Raw genomic sequence first — 6861 nt, forward strand, 5'->3', positions numbered from 1 at the left:
TGTTGCAAAGCAAGACTTCTAATGCAGCTGTCTAGACAAATCTGGGGTCCATAGACTTAGAAAGATAGAGAATTGAGTCAAATGCCACCTGAGCATTACTACATTTAAAACCTCTATGAGTTACTTAAGTGCATCATTAAAATAGGGAAAACTTTATAAATTTTTGTAGTTGTAGCAAAGATTTAGTTCACTGTGTTTAGTGCTCTGCCTGGTATGTGGTGTGCATTTAATAAACTATTTTAATTTACATTTTAGTACTATACATTCGTGTTTGCTTTAGTTGCTTGTGCATTTCCTATTCATTCTTTAATCTTAGTGAGCATAAATATCTGAGCCTACAAAACAAGCACTGGGTTATGGGACTTGTCATATTATGTTTCTCAAAGAAAAACTTCCATAGGCTCAGGAAATATCTTCTTAGAGAACACTTTCCTTCTATGACTTTTCTCCATAAACATGTAGAGGATGAAGAAGACAAGTACATGAGGCAAAGGTCCTACGTATATTAGGAGATGCCAAAAATAAAATGAATGTTTACTACATGTAATTATTGGTAAAATGTAGAAGTCTAACATATTCGTAATTGCAGTGAGCAAACACCACACATTAGCCTTAATAATATAATTTGTTTTACAAATTCAAGAATAGTGTTTTTTTGAAAGCCATAATGAAGAGTGATTGAATTTCAGTAATTCAATTTTAATAGTTGCCCAATTAATATTAAAAGTGTGATATTTTTATAGTTGGCACCTTTGAGGGGATTAGGATAATGTTCAATCAATCTCAACCATTGTTCATCAACAGGGTTAGAAAGAAAAGAGTAGATATCTTGTGAGCTTTTCAAGACATACATGGTTAACAACTGCTTCTCCAAACTCACTCTTGACAAACTTTTCCAATGCGGAAGAATCTCCAGAAGTCATGAGTATCAAAAAGAACAGAAACCACAGAAACCACATGTAATTCAGGAAGCAGTCCCTGAGGCATTCATAGAGGAATTTTTCCAGTTTGGCATTTTATTAACAGTAATTGTCCAACATATTATCTATCTATTTATTTATTTATTTATTTTTTATACCAGAATTAAAACCAGAACTCAGGAGGATGTTTTACCACTGAGCCACATCCCCAGTCCTTTTCATATTTTCTTTCTTTCTTTTTTAATTTAATTTCATTTTTTTCACTTTGAGATAGAACTTGCTAAGTTGCTTAGGGCCTTGCTAATTTGATGAGGGTGGGTTTGAATTTATGATCCTTCTGATTTTTCTGCCTCAGCCTCCAGAAATCCCCTGGATTATAAGCGTGTGCCATGGCATCAGGCTTCAATTCCTGTCTTTCTTTACAATGCACTTACTTAGTTACTTTAAAAGAAAATTCTGTTGCTCTTCTATTTATCTATGCTTCTAGTGGGTTAGAGACACAGTTTTGAATTTTTAAAAATGTTCTCCTGACCACTTCTATTATTGCTACCTCAATTTATACAGGAAGCTTGAGAAGCTTTCCCAAAGATATACAACTAATTTGGGAAAACTTGTTGGCTGAATTATTTAGTTTTATTTTCCAATACTTTGCATTTCAATGCAGGCATATGTTATTATGAAATCAATGATTTTTATTATACTTATGATAGCAGGCCAAGAACATCTCTCAGACTTCTTTTAAACATTCAATTTTCCTCACAGTAAACACTGATCATTCTTAATTGTTTATAAAGAGAAAGTTAGTGATAAATATGTTAATTTGGGCATAGTAAGTACCATTTTATTCTAAAGTAATTTGATAATTTTATTTAGGAGCAGCAGTTATTTCTCAGTTTTCATAACTTCTAATCTTTCCTTTTTTTCTAGAAATATCCTGGTTAATGATATCCTTAATTAATTAGGTACATTTTAGACTGATGCATAAAGTTAATGATTTCAACTTGTTAGAGCAGTCTGAAAGTCAGATAAAAGGATTTTTTAGTCTGGCTTCTGACATTTTTTAATTTTTTTCTCCATTTGACTATGCTATTAAAAGAACATTTTTTTGTAATATATTTACATGATTGCTCATAAAAATGTAATTATATTCTTTGTCTTCTAGCTCCCCATTTTCCTGTCCCATTAGAATAAGTCATGGATTCATGCTTTCCTCTAAAACCACCATATTGCCACGAGCCAAATATGATAAGTGGGAAATTTATCTGACAAATGCATGGTGAAATTTCTGCTCACCAAATGGTTTTCATATTGCAGCATAAAAAGGAGCCTTGGGAAATGAATCTACAGATTTTGGAACAGCTCTTCAAAAATTGCCAGAATAATCTTCTTCATAGCCCAAAGCAAGATGTAAATTAAGAAGCAATACACTTGAGTGTAATGGAGCATGTGCTTATAAATTCATGGTTCCATTCATCTCTTGTAAACAGCTCACATTGTACCTCCCAGGAACAATTACACAACACTAAAGAGTTTGAAATTATAAATATTAAGACAGAAAATTTCCTATGTATTTCTTTTCAAATAAGTTTGGAGAGGTTAAGGAGGAGTACAATTCTTAATTGTTATATTGCTTTTTAATTGTGTATTTGTAGGATGAATGTCAATAGAATTAAAAAAAAAAAAGCTTTGGGCAAAATGAGTAGGAAGTAGTGCTTGTTGTCAGTAGAATATAGATGAGTGTTAGCCTGTTGGCATGGCAGCAGTGTGTCCACACACCAGGCAGGTTGTCAGCACTCATGAAACTACTAGAAATTTTTAGTATTCAAAGTGCTAGAATCCAGCTAGAAGATGGATTCACCAAGCAGGTGACAAAGCTCATCTCATGAAAAAAAAAATTATTAATATATTAGCAGGACACTGACTGAACAAAATATATCTTGTATAAGAGGATTTTAAAATTTCTCCAAGTATGTAGTAAATACAAACTATAGAAAAGGTTTCCAAATTAGGTTGATAGTGTTGTATGATAATTCAAAAAAAAAAAAAAGAATAAGATTAAAAAACATTGAATAGAGTCCCAGAGGTATATTGATCCTAGAATATAGTACAATGGCTTCAAAGACTGTTGCTTGAAATTCTGAGAAATACCTATGATCTTAATCTAAGACAGTACCCTAAGTATTATTTGAAAGAATAAACAATATAGGGGGAAAAAACTATCAATTGCTTGATATTATAACACCTATTTCATGAAAAGAGCTAACTAAAAAGGCCAAAAGCACTCTTTATGTTAAAATTACCAATATTCCAATGTTTTTGAGATGCAAGAGACATGGATAATTGTCAGAAAATTGAAGAAGGCATGTCCTTATATAAGGGCATAAATGTAGGTTTGGAAAATAGACTGAAAGACCCATAATCATTACCAGAAAAGGAAACTCCTCAATAGGATATTAAATAACCACTTTGGAAGATCTTAGAAAAATCTAAAAATAGTTGAAATGATACTTAAGGTTGCAGTTTCAAGGCCTGTGAAAATATCGAATGTAAAAAAAAAAAAAGAGAAAAGCAGAAAGTTTAGATAAATCTAGGAATGTGTCTATTGTCTTGCACAATGCCAAAATATTAAAAAAAAAAAAAACATAGGAATCTCAAGTTTGAAAAGTTGAAGAACTTGGTGAATGATTTCCAAAAGTTTCATGCAGGGTGCTTTTGGTATAGCAGTTTCACAATTCAAAATTTTCTGCATAGTTTGGGTAAGAAATTCCGCGGAAACCAAACTTTCATTGAAAAACCAGCCTCTATCTCAGAGCAAAGCCTGTCCAAGGAAGGGACATGGCCTTTGTCCTTGGAAAACCCCACAGAGCACTCCTAAGCACATTCCCACCCTGCTAAGTTGTTTATCTACAAATAACAGGAGAGATCTGCTGTGCCAGGTGTCCCTGACTCAGTCAGGCTAGGTGGGGATCCATAGAAACCCCCTAGCAGCCACCAATCAGCATGAGACAGGGACATACCTGGGATGCCAGATAACCCTCCCAGTAGTTTATGGTGGTTGATAACATGTTGGGAAACCATGTAGTTCCACAAGTACAGCCCTCTTGGCTTAAACCAATCAGTTCAAAAGAATACCCCTTTTGTATTGACCAATCACCCGGACCCAACTTGTTCCCGCCAGTGAATGCGCTAATCATGTTTAAGAGTTGTTATTTGATTTCCCACAGTGTGTGATGATTTGCTAAAAGAGACTATGATGTATGTGAAGACCCTGCCCTCTCCAAAGAATGTATAAAAATGCTGCAAACTCTGGGCTCAGGGCCTCTCAGTGTCACCAGTTGCTGTGTGTGCACGCGGAGGACTGAGCTAGCTCACAATAAACACCTCTTTGCTGCTTACATTGATCTTGGGTCTCTAGTGGTCTTTGGGAGTCCTGAATTTGAGCATAACATCATGAAGTGGGACTCAGTCTGGTTTAGTTTTCTGGCAACATGGTGGCATGAGTTCAGAGCTACAGCCAGTCCTGGCTGGGATAAAATTGACATTATTAAGGAGGAAATGAATTTTTCTAAAAAAATGAATAAGAAGTGGGAGAATTCATAAAACCCTGAAGTAATATTAAAATTTGGGGGGATCCTGTTGAAAGGTTTTGGAAAAAATTTTTTTTGAGTTTATGTACATACAGGGCACTTTAAATATTTTTCTTTATTGTCTTTTTAATGGTGATAAGTATTAGTGATTCCTCTTTCATTTCTGATAATTTGTATCCTGTTTTTTTTCTGTTGGATAGTCACATAATAGATTAATTTATTTTACTGAATTTCAAAAGAGCTTGCATTTGTTTGAGTTGAATTTCTCTATTTTGTTTTACAAATTAATTTTGGTTAAATTCCTGTTGTTTATTGTAATTAGATATGTGTAATGTTAAATTTCTCTTTTTTTCTCTAGTCACCTAAAATGAAAGACTATGTCATTGATTATTGATTTTAGATTAATTTAAATCTTTAATCTTTATCAGTGAATACACTTATACTATGAATTTCCCACGAAGCACAATTTCTCTACATCTCAAACATTTTAATACATTATATTTTAAATAAAATTTAGACTAAAGTATTTAAATTAAAAAAAAACTATTCTTTGATCCATATGTTATGTAGAGATGTGTTGTATATAATTATTATTATTATTAAACATAATAACTGGAATTTGTTAGAAATCAGGAATACTACTTTAACATTAAAAGTATCAGACCACATTAACAGGCATGTGGAGAAACTGGGTCATGACTTGCTACTGGAGAAACAGTGATATGATGTATTAGGAAGAGAGTTTACTAGTTTCTTTTAAATCTATAAATTTGCTCCAACAATCATATTTATAGGTTTATAAAACTGAGTTGAAAGGTTATGACCCTACAAAAATCTTCATGCTAATGTTCAAGCAACGTAATTGATCATTGCCAAGATCTAAAACCAACCAATGTGTACTCCACTAGGTAAATGGATTTTAAAAAGGAGCTACAGGCACAAAGAGGGATAGTAACTATATACCTATATTCTACCTATCAAACTATGAAATTATATGAATGAATTTTTAATGCACATTTCTAAGTGATAAGAACCAATATGAAAAGACTAAAGGCTGTGTAATTTCAATGAACCAACACTTTAAAAATGCAAAATTTGAACAGGTATTTCAGATGTTTATAAGGTGATGAAAGTATTCTATATTTTACTGAAAAGGTAGACACATGAAAATCTGCCATTTTTTATTTCTATAAAAACTTACAGCAGAAAAATAAAATTGATATGTGAAAATTTTAAGAAAATAATTTTGAAGTTCTATGGATGCAGGAATGTAGAATGTAACAAAATAATCAAATTATTATAAAATATTAAAGGACTGAAGATTATTGGAGAAAAAACTATTGAAGTAAGTTGCTTTGGAAATGAATGGAATCTATGAGATTAATGGACAAAACTTATAGGAATAAAATAGTTGGAAAAAAAAACTATACTGTAGTTGATAAAATTTCTTCCTGTGACAATAGGTTAGCAATTTTAATACCACATAAGTGTACACTAGAACTTACAAATTTATAAAATAGACAGTGGATGTCAGTAGCCACATTTCTTGCTCTTGGTTTAAGTGCAAGGTGAGAAGTGTAGAATAATTCATTTACCTAAAGAGTAAAATTGAAGACATCAGTATGATTTCATATTTACTGTAATGTGGTTAAATGTAGTTATACACAGAAATATATAGGCATATGTCAGTATGTATGTGTATATATATATCCTTGTTGTGTCAGTTATAAGGGTCCAGATCCAATAATAACCCAATAATAAATATAATTCTCCAGTTACAGAAAGCAGTTTTATGGAGAAATGGCTGATGCTAGGACTAGGGAAAAGAATATTCAATTTTTTTTCAATGAATCTTTTTTGTAGATGGACACAACACAATGCCTTTTGTTTTTAATTTTTATATGGTGCTGAGAATGGAACCTGGGTCCCGCCCATACCACTGAGCCACAATCCCAGCCCTGATATTCAAATTTAAGTAGATCAATTTGTCCTTTTGGTATAAACCCAGGAATAGGATAGTTGGGTTAAATGGGGGTTCCATTCTAAGTTTTCCAAGGATTTTTCATACTATTTTCCCTAATGGCTGCACCAATTTAAAGTCCCACCAGCAATGTATGTATGTGCCTTTTTCCTCACATCATTTCCAACACTTATTGTTGTTTGAATTCTTAATAGCTGCCATTCTGACTGGAGTGAGATGAAATCTTAGAGTAGTTTTGATTTGCATTTCTCTAATAGCTAGAGATATTGAACAATTTTTCTTATGTTTATTGATTGATTGTATATCACCTTCTGAGAAGTAACTGTTCAGTTTATTGGTTCATTTATTTTTAGATTATTTGTTATTTTGGTGT

Source organism: Ictidomys tridecemlineatus, chromosome 8 (genome assembly GCF_052094955.1).
Source record: "Ictidomys tridecemlineatus isolate mIctTri1 chromosome 8, mIctTri1.hap1, whole genome shotgun sequence".
Lineage (NCBI taxonomy): Eukaryota > Metazoa > Chordata > Mammalia > Rodentia > Sciuridae > Ictidomys > Ictidomys tridecemlineatus.